Genomic DNA, 15720 nt, shown 5'->3' on the forward strand with positions numbered 1-15720 from the left:
GGGCAGTATAGGGCCAAATACACATGGGGAAGTATAGGGGCCAAATACACATAGCACAGTATAGGGCCAAATACACATAGGGCAGTATAGGGCCAAATACACATAGGGCAGTATAGGGCCCAATACATATAGGGCAGTATAGGGCCAAATACACATGGGGCAGTATAGGGCCAAATACACATGGGGCAGTATAGGGCCAAATACACATAGGGCAGTATAGGGCCAAATACACATAGGGCAGTATAGGGCCAAATACACATAGGGCAGTATAGGGCCAAATACACATAGGGCAGTATAGGGCCAAATACACATGGGGCAGTATAGGGCCAAAACACACACAAGGGCAGTATAGGCCAAATACACACATAAGGCAGTATAGGGCCAAATACACATAAGGCAGTATAGGGCCAAATACACAGGGCAGTATATACACAGGGCCAAACACACATAGGGCACATGGGGCAGTATAGGCCCAAATACACATAGGGCATGGGAGTATAGGGCCAAATACACATAAGGCAGTACAGGGCCAAAGTACACATGGGGCCCAAAAACTGATACACATGATACAGTATAGTCCAAATACACATGGGGCAGTATAGGGCCAAATACACACGGGGCAGTATAGGGCCAAATACACATGGGGCAGCATAGGGCCAAACTGATACACATAGGACAGTATAGGGCCAAATATACATAGGACAGTATAGGGCCAAATACACATAGGACAGTATAGGGCCAAATACACATAGGACTGTATACAGTCACGGCCAAACAGAAACACTTAAGGCAGCATATGCCCACATTGATACACAGTATAGGTATAGGGGGGACCACCAGGTCAAATGGATTTTCAAATCTGTTTTGAAGGTAAACCATCAATGAAGGTCATACACTGTAAACCTGTTTCCAATAAATGTCCTTTATGACACGACAATCAATTCCAAGTCACTACACAAGTGCAGCTTCTAATGTAAGTGTTGGACAAACCACACAAGAACTAAAGCCTGTGAATAGACACACATTGCTAATGTGTGTGACAATAACGCAAGCTATCAAGTAAATAACAAGTCAGTATGGATGTTAACTACGTAGCTGCAACAGCCTCAGCCAACCACAGCCACATCGCCGAGGTTGCTGTGTTAGCACTAATGGACCTTCAATAGAACACAGTGTTGATAAAGTTAGTGGACCAAATGGACGTGACAACACTTGACCATGTTCTTCTTTCAACTACTGTGACAGCCCCGGGCTTCAGTGCATTGTGGCATCACTACTTTGGTAAATCTAGTGTCTCCTATATAACTGTGTGACTCAGAGCCATGGCCACAATTCACGACACAGTCACGTAAGTGCAGACTCTGCAGATGTTCAGACACATAATGGAAGGTGTAGTCAGTGGAATGGAAGACGCAGTCTGCATTATGAAGGATGTAGTCTGCACAATGGAGGAGGCAGTCATCATCAGTGATGTAGTCTGTATATTTTATGGAGGATGCAGTCTGCAGTCTGCAATATGCAGAATGGACTCTCCTTTAGGAAGGGTATAGTTTGAAGTCTGCATTAGTATGCAAGAATGGACAGGCTGAATGGATTCTGCATTAGGAAGGGTGTAGTTTGAATTATGAATTAGTCTGCACAATGGAGGGTGCAGTCTGCATTTTGACATACATAGTCTGCACAATGGAGGATGCAGTCTTCATTATACAGAATGGATTCTGCATTAGGAAGGGTGTAGTTTGAATTATGAATTAGTCTGCACAATGGAGGGTGTAGTCTGCATTTTGACATACATAGTCTGCACAATGGAGGATGCAGTCTTCATTATACAGAATGGATTCTGCATTAGGAAGGGTGTAGTTTGAATTATGAATTAGTCTGCACAATGGAGGGTGTAGTCTGCATTTTGACATACATAGTCTGCACAATGGAGGATGCAGTCTGCATTATACTGAATGGATTCTGCATTAGGAAGGGTGTAGTTTGAATTATGAATTAGTCTGCACAATGGAGGGTGTAGTCTGCATTTTGACATACATAGTCTGCACAATGCAGGATGCAGTCTTCATTATGAAGGATTTAGTCTTCACAATGAGGGATGTAGTCTGTATTATGCAGAATGGAATCTGCAGTATGGAGTATGTAGTTTGAAGGATGTGGTAAGTAATATGGAGGATTTTGTTACCATTATGAAGGATGTCTATTATGGAGGATGTGGTCTGCTTTTCGCAGAATGGTGTCTGCATTAGAGAGGATGCAGTCTGCATTACAAAAGATGTAGTCTGAAAGACCTAATATGAAGGATGCAGTCTGCATTACAAAAGATGTAGTCTGTTATATGAAGGATGTAGTTTTGAATACTTTCAATTTAAAAGTGAGTGACTGAACACAGGCTGAAAGATGTGTGAGATGATGCATAGGATGAATGTTTCTCGCTTGGGCCGACTTTTATCTGACATATGAACTTGTACAGAGTGAGTGCAAAGCTAAATACATCTAATGTACAAGAAGTGACTTCACTCGCAACAAAAGAATCCTTGGAGGATTAAGGTGACCCATAAAAGATTCATCATCAGCTAACAGGAACATTCCAAGGACAAACAGCTACTCTAGAATCTGTGTGTACATTGACACAACAAAGAGCAAAGTCTTCACAGCATTCCAACACTTTCAAATGCCCTTGTGCAATCAGATACATGATCAATATTTCAAAACATATTTATGTAACTCCGTACATGACAGCCTGCACCAAAAACACATTATCTGCAAAGTATTTATTGTAGCTGTTCCAATAAAACCGGTGTTATTACAATCTCTACCTCATTCATAACGACAAGATAGAGTGTGTTATGACAAAATAAAGTAGCTTATAGTGAGTGTGGCAAATTCCAGGCTTCCCTCTAGAAGTTCGGCAGCCATTGCCTCATAAGTCATTCTAGCACAGTACCAATATGGGTCCCTCATGAACTCATTTCTACACATACAAACATCAACTCGGTCAATATTAAACTTTGATGGGATTTGAACCACAGACTTTCTGATCAAGGGGTCTGGTTCACATGAACTCATACATTAACTCCGACAGCAAGTGATAAACAATGGGGAGAGTCCTATGGATCTACAAATGATAGGGTAAAGACATGATCTGAGGGACAACTCCTTGCCCCATGGTGTGTATTCTGTTCAATGCTTGATTGACATATCCCTAGTCTCCTTCATATACTAAACATGCATGGATATCTCTCCATCTGAATGGAACAGAATAGTCCAGCACTCCTGTCAAAGGTTGCATGCGTGTTCTTCTATATCTATTCCTTAACAAGAGGCATGGGTTGCCCCATTGTCTATGCATCCCTCAGGCGTCCCATGTGCATGGCAGGAACCCATGATTGTGGGTTCAAATCACAGTCTGCAATGACTTGTCAACACCATACCCAGTCTGATGGGTTTCACCAAAGTAATAAATAATAATAATTGATTTATATAGTGCCTAGTATCCATCTGACTAGTTGCTCACTGGATGCTGTAATCAGAATCTGATTATTATTACCCCGGATAACCCAAGCTGCCTGTTAGGTGCTAGAGGGTTATAGTCAAATGACTTTATCCAACCGAGTACCCATTTTCTGCTGGGCAAACAGAGGCAAATTGGAACAAACTCACTTGCCTAAGACCACATGTATCACACGCTTCGTTGTGAGGCAGGACTGAAGTCCTAGAAACTCTCAGGAGTCAAGCTGACAGACACGGTCACTCATCCAAGGACCTAACACAGTCACTCATCCAAGGACTCTCTGAGCTCGATGTTGCTTAACTTCAACTGATTCATGACCTGAGCTCTACCACAGGACCATACACCGCTCCCAAAGTGGTAAACGTCAGAGTCCTGCTTTGGTCTTTCCTCCCACAAACCAATCACATTGGGATTTAACTGGAAGACTATTCAAAGCAGTAATAAACTCACTCACTCACTCACTCATATATCTCTTTTTCCCACCATTGTAGCAGTGTGATCATATTAAATTCAGTTCTTCCAAAATCAACAGAATCAAAAGAATGGAAACAAGAGTTCAGCCATTGAAGTCTGTACGTTTCATCCTCACAAACACACACAAAGCAATCTGCTGAAACACAAGTCTAAAGCAAATACAGAAACATAATCCTGTCCAACACACTTCAAAAGTAACAGGACAATGTTATATTTTTATGGCTTAATTCGTCAATATGGAGCAAACATGAAAAGGAACTACCTTGAATGTAGTGAGATTATGAATGATACATTTCCATAATAATCAACTAATAGCTGTGTTGATCTTCTCCCCATTCCTGATCATAGAATGCCTATCTGTCTATCCACATCACAGGCTGCACATGGCGTTTGATGATTGGAGTCCCAGAGAGGATGTGTTGGCTGGAGGGAGCACGTCCTGCCCACTGGTCACCTAGCGACAGGACATAAGGAAACTGAGAGCCGGAACTCTTTCAAGGAAATTACAGTCCCTGGTCTTACTGCGAAGTGACCACAGACAAGCCCGGTCTCCCACAGCATCCCCCCAGGTGGGGATGGACAGGAAGGGGCAATGATGGACATGCACACAACTTGATGGGATGGGTGATAGATGATTAAGATAGTGCTGAGCCCTGTGATGAGCTTTGTTCTGAGTTCTGTGAGCTCTGCTGTGGACCACCTTGGTTTGGTCGGCTGTAGTGACAAGCATTTGGTGATGTGGACCACCTTGGTTTGGTCCGCTGTAGTGACAAGCATTTGGTGATGTGGACCACCTTGGTTTGGTCGGCTGTAGTGACAAGCATTTGGTGATGTGGACCACCTTGGTTTGGTCAGCTGTAGTGACAAGCATTTGGTGAAGTGGACCACCTTGGTTTGGTCTGTAGTGACAAGCTGTACCTTGGTTTGGTCCTCTGTAGTGACAAGCATTTGGTGAAGTGGACCACCTTGGTTTGGTCGGCTGTAGTGACAAGCATTTGGTGATGTGGACCACCTTGGTTTGGTCCTCTGTAGTGACAAGCATTTGGTTTGGGACCACCTTGGTTTGGCTGTAGTGACAAGCATTTGGTGATGTGGACCACCTTGGTTTGGTCAGCTGTAGTGACAAGCATTTGGTGATGTGGACTCACCTGGTGATGTGGACCACCTTGGTTTGGTCCTCTGTAGTGACAAGCATTTGGTGAAGTGGACCACCTTGGTTTGGTCGGCTGTAGTGACAAGCATTTGGTGATGTGGTGGACCACCTTGGTTTGGTCCTCTGTAGTGACAAGCATTTGGTGATGTGGACCACCTTGGTTTGGTCAAGTGGCTGTAGTGACAAGCATTTGGTGATGTGGACCACCTTGGTTTGGTCCTCTGTAGTGACAAGCATTTGGTGATGTGGACCACCTTGGTTTGGTCCTCTGTAGTGACAAGCATTTGGTGATGTGGACCACCTTGGTTTGGTCGGCTGTAGTGACAAGCATTTGGTGATGTGGACCACCTTGGTTTGGTCGGCTGTAGTGACAAGCATTTGGTGATGTGGACCACCTTGGTTTGGTCCTCTGTAGTGACAAGCATTTGGTGATGTGGACCACCTTGGTTTGGTCCTCTGTAGTGACAAGCATTTGGTGATGTGGACCACCTTGGTTTGGTCCTCTGTAGTGACAAGCATTTGGTGATGTGGACCACCTTGGTTTGGTCGGCTGTAGTGACAAGCATTTGGTGATGTGGACCACCAAGCATTTGGTGATGTGGTTTGGTCGGCTGTAGTGACAAGCATTTGGTGATGTGGACCATGGACCACCTTGGTTTGGTCCTTAGTGACAAGCATTTGGTGATGTGGACCACCTTGGTTTGGTCAGCTGTAGTGACAAGCATTTGGTGATGTGGACCACCTTGTAGTGACAAGCATTTGGTGATGTGGACCACCTTGGCATTTTGGTCTTGGTTTGTAGTGACAAGCATTTGGTGATGTGGACCACCTTGGTTTGGTCGGCTGTAGTGACAAGCATTTGGTGGACCATGTGGACCACCTTGGCATTTTTGGTGGTCCTCTGTAGTGACAAGCTGTACCTTGGTGGTCCTCTGTAGTGACAAGCATTTGGTGATGTGGACCACCTTGGTTTGGTCGGCTGTAGTGACAAGCATTTGGTGATGTGGACCACCTTGGTTTGGTCGGCTGTAGTGACAAGCATTTGGTGATGTGGACCACCTTGGTTTGGTCTGTAGTGACAAGCATTTGTGATGTGGACCACAAGCATTTGGTGATGTGGACCACCTCTGTAGTGACAAGCATTTGGTGATGTGGACCACCGGCTGTAGTGACAAGCATTTGGTGATGTGGACCACCTTGGTTTGATGTGGACCACCTTGGTTTGGCTGTAGTGACAAGCATTTGGTGATGTGGACCACCTTGGTTTGGTCGGCTGTAGTGACAAGCATTTGGTGATGTGGACCACCTTGGTTTGGTCCTGTAGTGACAAGCATTTGGTGATGTGGACCACCTTGGTTTGGTCGGCTGTAGTGACAAGCATTTGGTGATGTGGACCACCTTGGTTTGGTCCTTGGTTTGGTGTAGTGACAAGCATTTGGTGATGTGGACCACCTTGGTTTGGTCGGCTGTAGTGACAAGCATTTGGTGATGTGGACCACCTTGGTTTGGTCGGCTGTAGTGACAAGCATTTGGTGATGTGGACCACCTTGGTTTGGTCGGCTGTAGTGACAAGCATTTGGTGATGTGGACCACCTTGGTTTGGTCGGCTGTAGTGACAAGCATTTGGTGAAGTGGACCACCTTGGTTTGGTCTGTAGTGACAAGCTGTAGTGACAAGCATTTGGTGATGTGGACCACCTTGGTTTGGTCGGCTGTAGTGACAAGCATTTGGTGATGTGGACCACCTTGGTTTGGTCGGCTGTAGTGACAAGCATTTGGTGATGTGGACCACCTTGGTTTGGTCGGCTGTAGTGACAAGCATTTGGTGATGTGGACCACCTCAGTTTGGTCGGCTGTAGTGACAAGCATTTGGTGATGTGGACCACCTTGGATTGGTCGGCTGTAGTGATAAGCATTTGGTGATGTGGACCACCTCAACAGATACTTTAAGCTACCTCCTTTTAGGTTGAGAAAAACATCTTCGGTATAAATGAGAATACTTGACCAGTGCAGTCAGTTTGATGTCGTCCCTTGGTGTAGGTGAATTAGTGCGGTTTATTCCATAGTTCCGAACCAGACAACATTGTGCTTGAGAAAATACCAGAGTTATTTGGTTAAAGTGAGTAGCCAGTAGGTCTTTCTTGGTCGTCACCCATCTAAATATTATTTCAAGTCTCTAATCACATTAGGCTGCTATTGTGATTAGCCAACAGATGACAGCATCGTCACTCTGTGGACTCACTGCAGTGATGTGTCACTGACGGCGGAGACGAGGACGACGCTGTCGTCATACATGAACGTGGATGGGTCAAGCTCTATTTGATGACTAGGAGTTGAAGATACATTCGAAGATGAGTCCCTTAAAGGCATGAGGGCATCTTAGCCTGCAATGAAGTACAGTTATGTCACGATAGGTGATACCTCTCCTGTGATTTGATACATCCTTGGTATGACGTTACTATCATTGGCACACCTACATCAAACATATCTCACCAAAATTGTTTTGTCAAATTGAGTCCGTCTGTAAGCATTATTGTGCTTTAACTACAATAGTTCACGGCAATGCTATACTTCATTATATTACACATGGGGCGGAACTAACTGTAGTACTTGATTATCACCCCCTCCTAGGCTCATATTTAGCTTCACTCCCGGTAGTACTGGCTGTTACTGATGCCCTATTAACTCGTACAAGTACATGTATGTACCAGTAGTACTGTTGTGATGGGTTACCCCAGTACTCAGGTTAAGTAAATAATTTGGGACCCGTTTTGTTACTTGATTAGACAACATTTAACTGACAGTCTTATACATTATGTAAATTCATCATGACAAAACAATTATTTGGAATGAGTTATACAATAAGAATCCCTTACTAAATCAGTCTATTAACTATTTCATCAAACATGGCAATTTGGCCTAGAGTCTGACAGGAGCATGCATCTGTAATTGTAGAGTGTGATGGTGTGAATGGCAGACCCCCAGTTAGTACTTCTTTAGCTACAGCTGATACACCACAAGCAGACGACAAGGAAACCGCATACACAGCAGCAATCATTTCCTGCTCGTTCATTTGTCCTCGAGGCAGATCAGTAACCTGATGAAATACAAACCTTTGATTACTGATAATCTGTCCTAATTCATAGCTGCAAGTATCAATCAATGTTATGAGAGATCTTTCCATTTTTGGCATTTGGAAAGTTATTCAACGTCAAAGTTTTCAAGTTCTTTGAAAAGTTACAAACAACTATCGTGAATACCGGTGAGACTTGTGATATTATTGCCATGGCTGATGCTGATTTCACACATCCTCTACCCTGTTACTTGCAGCCATAACAATATTTGTTTGCTTTAACACCGAATCAGCCCAGACTGTGCTAGACGTGCCTTGATGTTGACCAATCAGGCAGTAAACTTGTTCACAATAGAAGAATCAACTGGATCTAAACACCCAGGTTGAGCACACACATGTCAATGTAATTACAACTTCCTAAGAAACCGTCAACAATTAAATCTTTTTGTGACCATGCTTCCATGTAAGACAATCTTATAGAAAAAGTATCCTTCATCAATTAAATTCTGAAAATGCATTAAACTATTTCCCTGACTGCACTTCTCTGGTTGATTGGAAAGATAAAAGTTGTCCAACAACTGTCTCCGTACACAATCTCCAACACTGCATGGCCTGTAGCCATTCAGGAGCCTGGGACTAGAACTGAAGACGTCTTCATTCATGTAGTACGACACTGATGCTCACTGATGCCATCGCCTGATCCCAAAGATCAGGCGATACTCCTTCAACATGAAAATGTCACTTCAAAGCTATTTCCCCTCACACCAATGATTGTAAACGTCATGTTATCCACTGACACCACGGGCAGATGAAATAGAAATTATAGATATAATGTCCTCCTAAAACTGCTCAGATTGTCTGGTAATCCTTCCTGTTTTTATTTGTTGTCAGGAAAGCAGTAGAGGAAAGGCAAATATTGAAATAAAGGACATTTGTGGCTTAGGGGGACAAAGATGGCCTCATTATACCACATTTGCAAGATCTACAAACCTTGCGATGCCAAATTTAACAAAAAGACAGTTATATTGAAATCAATTAAATACATTGAATAGATCTATCTCATTACAGAATATATTGAAAATGCAATAATATTTTCACAGCTAGTGTTAGCCTATACTTTCTCCTTTCAGAGTTTTCTCCTCTTAGAGTTTTGTTATATTAGGAAACTTGGTAAATATTGTAAATTGAAAATATCTTGTAATATTCCAAACCAACACAAGAGATCCTAACATGAGAGTGTAAGTACACTCCTCAATGAGAATAAGAGTCTTGAAAACACAAAATTATATCTGTAAAAGTCGAGGGGAAAATATTGATGTTATGTATACTTCACATAGATCTACATATTTCTTCTTTTAGAGTTTCATCTTTTAAGTAACAACTGACTGACTGAGTTTTGGTTTTACGCCACTTTTAGCAATATTCCAGCAACATCACGGCAGGGGACACCAGAAATGGGCTTCACACATTGTACCCATGTGGGGATTCGAACCCGGGTCTTCGGCGTGACGAGCCAACGCTTTAACCACTAGGCTACCCCACCGCCCCTTTAAGTAACAAGATAACATTACATAAGTAATATATCAGTTTTGTAAGTATATATGTATTATACACAAACCTGATGAAAGATTAGCAAGTTATTGACATGACTGTTGAAATTCCATGAGAATACAGAGTGAGTCCGATTTCATGTTATCAGGTGGTGTTGTAGGGTATATTCAAAATATTGGCTTGCCATGACAAAAGCTGAGTTTGAATCCCAAACCTGATAACAATGATTACTTGTAATCTGATGACTATAATATCAAAACATAGTTCAAACAATTATTTTTAAGATGGCCATGGGATGTTTTTTATAGTGATTCACAAACAGATACACATCATACAATGAGAATTGTACAACTAACTTAGCAGAGATGTCTTGACATTATGGAATGAGTTTTGTTGCAAAAATACAAAATATATCACGCAATAGACCCCTCTTTCCTACCACTGTAAGATGTATGCAGTTCTTGAAAACTGTATTATTATCATTATCATTATTATTATTATTATGTATAGCGCACATATTGTGACAACACTGAAAGAGTCTGCACACAAAGTTGACTCCAAGGTTTTTACACCACACTGGTGGGTTCGATTATTATTATTATTATTATTATTATTATTATTATTATGTATAGCGCACATATTGTGACAACACTGAAAGAGTCTGCACACAAAGTTGACTCCAAGGTTTTTACACCACACACTGGTGGGTTCGATCCCTGCACCTCAAGTTCGCTGGATCACTAGCCTGGAGCCTTAGACAGCTCGCCCTCCATGCCCCCATGTATCTCTAGATGTAAACTTTCTAGTACACAAACCTGTCAGCCACACTACTGTAGTGGCACTTCAGGGTGTCCTTGATCTTAAACAAGGTTATAACTCATTTGTTCAAATTTTGCATTATTTGTATAATTATGTCTTAGAGATGCCTAATTACCAACATATCACATGAAAATTATTTCTCGAAAATACTGATGTACGAAACTTTGAGAATATCATAGATGTATTTCTGTAATTCTGTGCTGACAACAACTATGTCATCCTGTTCGGGATCATGGCCTGAGTCTACTTTCAGAAGTGTTGTAAAGTGTGGATGATGGTAAGTCAAGTTGTTTTCCAGGCAGTTGTGATGTGTATAAATAACTACACGAAGTGTTTCTCTTCCTGGCTGAACTACTGGGAGCCATGGTGTAATCATACTCTTCCTTTCTCCAGGTCTCAGCATGTTCTTAGAGCATCATCTTGATAACAAAGTGAGTCTGGGCCTATAGACAGTTGTCAGGAAACAAGCTTCAAACATAGAAACACAGGAAACACCATGGAGACGGAGCGGTCGTCGAGACAACCGGTTTATTTTTGTGCAATCGAAGCATAGGCCTTACCATGGTTTGATGGTTTAAAGTGTCACAAGTGTTTCAACTAATCTGTGAGTGAGTGAGTGAACAGATTCCTCATTTCTTTAGTTTCATCCCAAGAGTGACAAAGCAGATATATATATATATATATAATTTTTATAAAGCAGAACAAAGTGATATGATAAGCAGAAATCCATACAGGTACTGTAAGAATTCACATGTTTGGATATTTGTTTGATATGTACATCACATTTTAAAGGTTATATGAAAAAACTCTCTCGAATTACTTGCAAATATGGTAAATTTTGTGTATCCATAATTAGATCCTAATGCTATGATCCCTTCAGAGACAACACTGTAAATTAGTCGGCATTATACCATACTAAGAAATCTGTATTCGATATGACACGATTCAGATCTAGAACACCGGCCAGGAAACATCGCCAAATACTTCACATGATTGTTTTATGTGAGCGAACATAATCCACCATCTTGATGGAACCATCCAGGGTCTTCATCTTCATCAACACAGACGTTTTAGAGAGGATGTCAAAAGCTTAATAGTTTATACGAAGAACAACAGACAAGGTGCCAGGACAAAAGCTCATGTTAACCTTCAGTTTCAGCTGAGTTGTGAAAGTAAACTTTTCTCCGGCACTGAACAAGTGTCACTAGCTTGGCTTCAAATGGATTGTCACTAGCTTGGCTTCAAATGGATTGCTTCAAGATGAGGTCAGCCTTGCACCACTCACTTCATTTTCAGCATGAATGACAGAAGTGGACATAAATTCTTCTTCAATTAATTTTCTGAAAGTGTTCCAGAGAATCTGCATTTGGATCAATAGCTTTTAATAACTCATTCATGGCTATGTAGACAAAGTGTGAAAAGACCTTCTTGAATTCTACTTCATATAACAAAGATCTCCTTCTGCACATGCATCCAACTGATTCTTCCTTGCATCTACTATTTCTACGACTTTCAAAGATGTAACAGTTTCACAGATATATCACTCACATCATAGAGATCTGGGTCAAGAATAAGACATGATCACCATCAAACTCAACAAGCTGAACACAGAGAGCTCTGACGAAAGGTCACAACATTCCTATGGCCTACACAGAACACTCCTCTCAGTGCATGTGTGAGTTGGCTTAATGTCACCTTGAACAGTAGATCAATGCATGTCAGATTAATGTGGGAAGAAATCTCAAAAGTGGTCTCAGATGTTGACCACTTATGTCGGAAAGTCACAATAATCTAATATGGACACTGACAGATCCTATGGGTCACAACAGTTCTTCATAGAGAAGACCAACAGATCCTGAAGGTCACAACAGTTCTTCACATACCAGACTGACAGATCTTATAGGTCAGAACAGTTCTAAATAGACAAGACCAACAGATCCTATGGGTCAAAACAGTTCTTCATAGAGAAGACCAACAGATCCTATGGGTCAAAACAGTTCTTCATAGAGAAGACCAACAGATCCTATGGGTCAAAACAGTTCTTCATAGAGAAGACCAACAGATCCTATAGGTCACAACAGTTCTTCATAGATCAAAACATCAGAGAAGACCAACAGATCCTATAGGTCACAACAGTTCTTCATAGAGAAGACCAGATCCTATAGGAGTTCTTCATAGAGAAGACCAACAGATCCTATAGGTCACAACAGATCCTATAGGTCACAACAGTCCTTCATAGAGAAGACCAACAGATCCTATAGGTCACAACAGTTCTTCATAGAGAAGACCAACAGATCCTATAGGTCACAACAGTTCTTCATAGAGAAGACCAACAGATCCTATAGGTCACAACAGTTCTTCATAGAGAAGACCAACAGATCCTATAGGTCACAACAGTTCTTCATAGTCAGAAGTTCTTCATAGAGAAGACCAACAGATCCTATAGGTCACAACAGTTCTTCATAGAGAAGACCAACAGATCCTATAGGTCACAACAGTTCTTCATAGAGAAGACCAACAGATCCTATAGGTCACAACAGTCCTTCATAAAGAAGACCAACAGCTCCTGCTGGTCACAACAATGCAGGGGTGGTGGGGTAGCCTAGTGGTAAAGTGTTTGCTCGTCACACCGAAGACCTAGGGTTTGATTCCCCACATGGGTACAATGTGTGAAGCATTGACAGATGTCCCCCGCCATGATATTGGTGGAAAATTGCTAAAAGTGGCGTAAAACCAAACTCACTCACTCACAAAACTGCAGTTATATTCAGGTGGTTCAGCCAGATCTTGGCAGCATATGAATAATCATGTCTCGACCTGGCAAACACTGACACAACAAGCATGACAAGCCTTGGATCCATACAACTGCAATATTACATGGAAGAGCGAGTGAGAGTGCATGTGTGCATGCGTGCATGGTGAGTGAGCATGCGTGCGTGAATGAGTGACCATGTGAGCTTGTAAGTGCATGTGAGTGAGGAAAAATGAGGGTCACTGAAATGCTTAAGTCATGGAAGACTTAGAAATATTAATGGAATCCATTCTTGGTATCCCATCTGGTATCTGTCATACTTAAACAACATTGCATATGTCACCCAAGCAAAAGGTTTCTAAAGGTCAACACATCAGGATATATTACTATTTGACAACTGAAACCATTAGTACATAATCTGTAAAAGCCATACTTCTTGTCCCCTCTGTTTGATGTGGGCCATCACCCACATGCACTGCTGGTTGTATTCATAGACAAGATAAACATCTGCAAGAGCTCCTGATCATGCAATGATTACCACACCAAGACTGTTCAGCCCACTGGAATCAATGAGAGTTCATCTGGTACAGTTCAATATTTCCATTCTTTACTTTGCTGCATGTTTACACGGCAGGTATGTTTTCTGTGGTGTACAGACCTGGAGGATGAGACTCTGGCATTCTCACATCAACTCCATCTACTGCTGCATGTGTAGGTACTCAGCTTACATGCCTCTTTTACAAAGTAATTATTATTATGCAATAACAGTCATCAGCTGGCCTATACACGAGGTATTGAGTTGATTAACTGTCAATACCCTGTCCACAGTCAACTATGGTTACAGATGTTGGCGCTAACACATAGACTGTACTCAAGTCTCTACTAACACATAATCAACTGATAATCAACTGAGGCTGGTGTTGAAGCTGTGAAGCTGTACTAACACATAGACTGTGTTCTAACAGAGTCTCCACTTAATCAACTGATGTTAGACTGGTTTGTGTGAAGCTGTACTAACACATAGACTGTATTCAAGTCTCCACTTAATCAACTGATGTTAGACTGGTTTGTGTGAAGCTGTACTAACACATAGACTGTATTCAAGTCTCCACTTAATCAACTGATGTTAGACTGGTTTGTGTGAAGCTGTACTAACACATAGACTGACTCAAGTCTCCACATATAATACTCAAGTCTCCACATAACTGTCATAATCAACTGATGTAAGGCTGGTTTGTGTGAGTTGTACTAACACATAGACTGTACTAACACAAGTCTCCACTTAATCAACTGATGTTAGACTGGTTTGTGTGAAGCTGTACTAACACATAGACTGTACTCAAGTCTCCACTTAATCAACTGATGTAAGGCTGGTTTGTGTCAAGTTGTACTAACACATAGTTGTACTAAGTCTCCATAATAGACTGATGTAAGGCTGGTTTGTGTCGAGTTGTACTAACATATAGACTGTATGAGTCTCCACTTAATCAACTGATGTTAGACTGGTTTGTGTCGAAGTTGTACTAACACATAGACTGTACTCAAGTCTCCACTTAATCAACTGATGTTAGACTGGTTTGTGTGAAGCTGTACTAACACATAGACTGTACTCAAGTCTCCACATAATCAACTGATGTTAGGACTGGTTTGTGTGAAGCTGTACTAACACATAGACTGTACTCAAGTCTCCACTTAATCAACTGATGTTAGGCTGGTTTGTGTCAAGTTGTACTAACATATAGACTGTATGTCAAGTCTCCACTTAATCAACTGATGTTAGACGGGTTTGTGTGAAGCTGTACTAACACATAGACTGTATTCAAGTCTCCACTTAATCAACTGATGTTAGACTGGTTTGTGTCAAGTTGTTCTAACACATAGACTGTATTCAAGTCTCCACATAATCAACTGATGTAAGGCTGGTTTGTGTCGAGTTGTACTAACATATAGACTGTATGTGAGTCTCCACTCAATCAACTGTTGTAAGACCTAGGTTGTGACATGTTGGTGTAACCACAGAGACTTAATACAGACCATCACATAGAAATTATTCAAAGCCGATACATGTTTGTCTGAGAAGGAGAGAGAAACGACCCTAAAATGTACGCAGTCTTTCTCAGTACATGCAGTTTGTGGTCCTCAATGGGAGTGCAGGGTACAGCAATACTTCTGTGCATCATACAGGCTGTGTATTTCGCCAAGTGTAAGTAAGGCGGTGCTGCTTGCACTATGTCTGAGTATGTATGTGTTCTGATCTAGTCCTCCTAAATCATTAACTCCCTTAAACATATACCATAGATTAGTTCTCAGCTTTGATGTTCATTGTGCAAAATGTTATGAACAGATCAAATAAATGGTATCAGCCAGGCCATCAATAATATATGT

The 15720-nt window shown here is 41.7% G+C and overlaps 1 protein-coding gene across 1 annotated transcript in view; it reads right to left on the reverse strand.

The window, feature by feature from the left end:
• The window catches only part of LOC124287574 (potassium voltage-gated channel subfamily KQT member 1-like), a 158179-nt gene that overhangs the window by 39081 nt on the left and 103378 nt on the right, over window positions 1-15720 (reverse strand). The window lies entirely within an intron of this gene.

The sequence above is a fragment of the Haliotis rubra genome, unplaced genomic scaffold (assembly GCF_003918875.1).
Source record: "Haliotis rubra isolate DU_JTF1 unplaced genomic scaffold, ASM391887v1 Scf401, whole genome shotgun sequence".
In the NCBI taxonomy this organism is placed as follows: Eukaryota; Metazoa; Mollusca; class Gastropoda; order Lepetellida; family Haliotidae; genus Haliotis; species Haliotis rubra.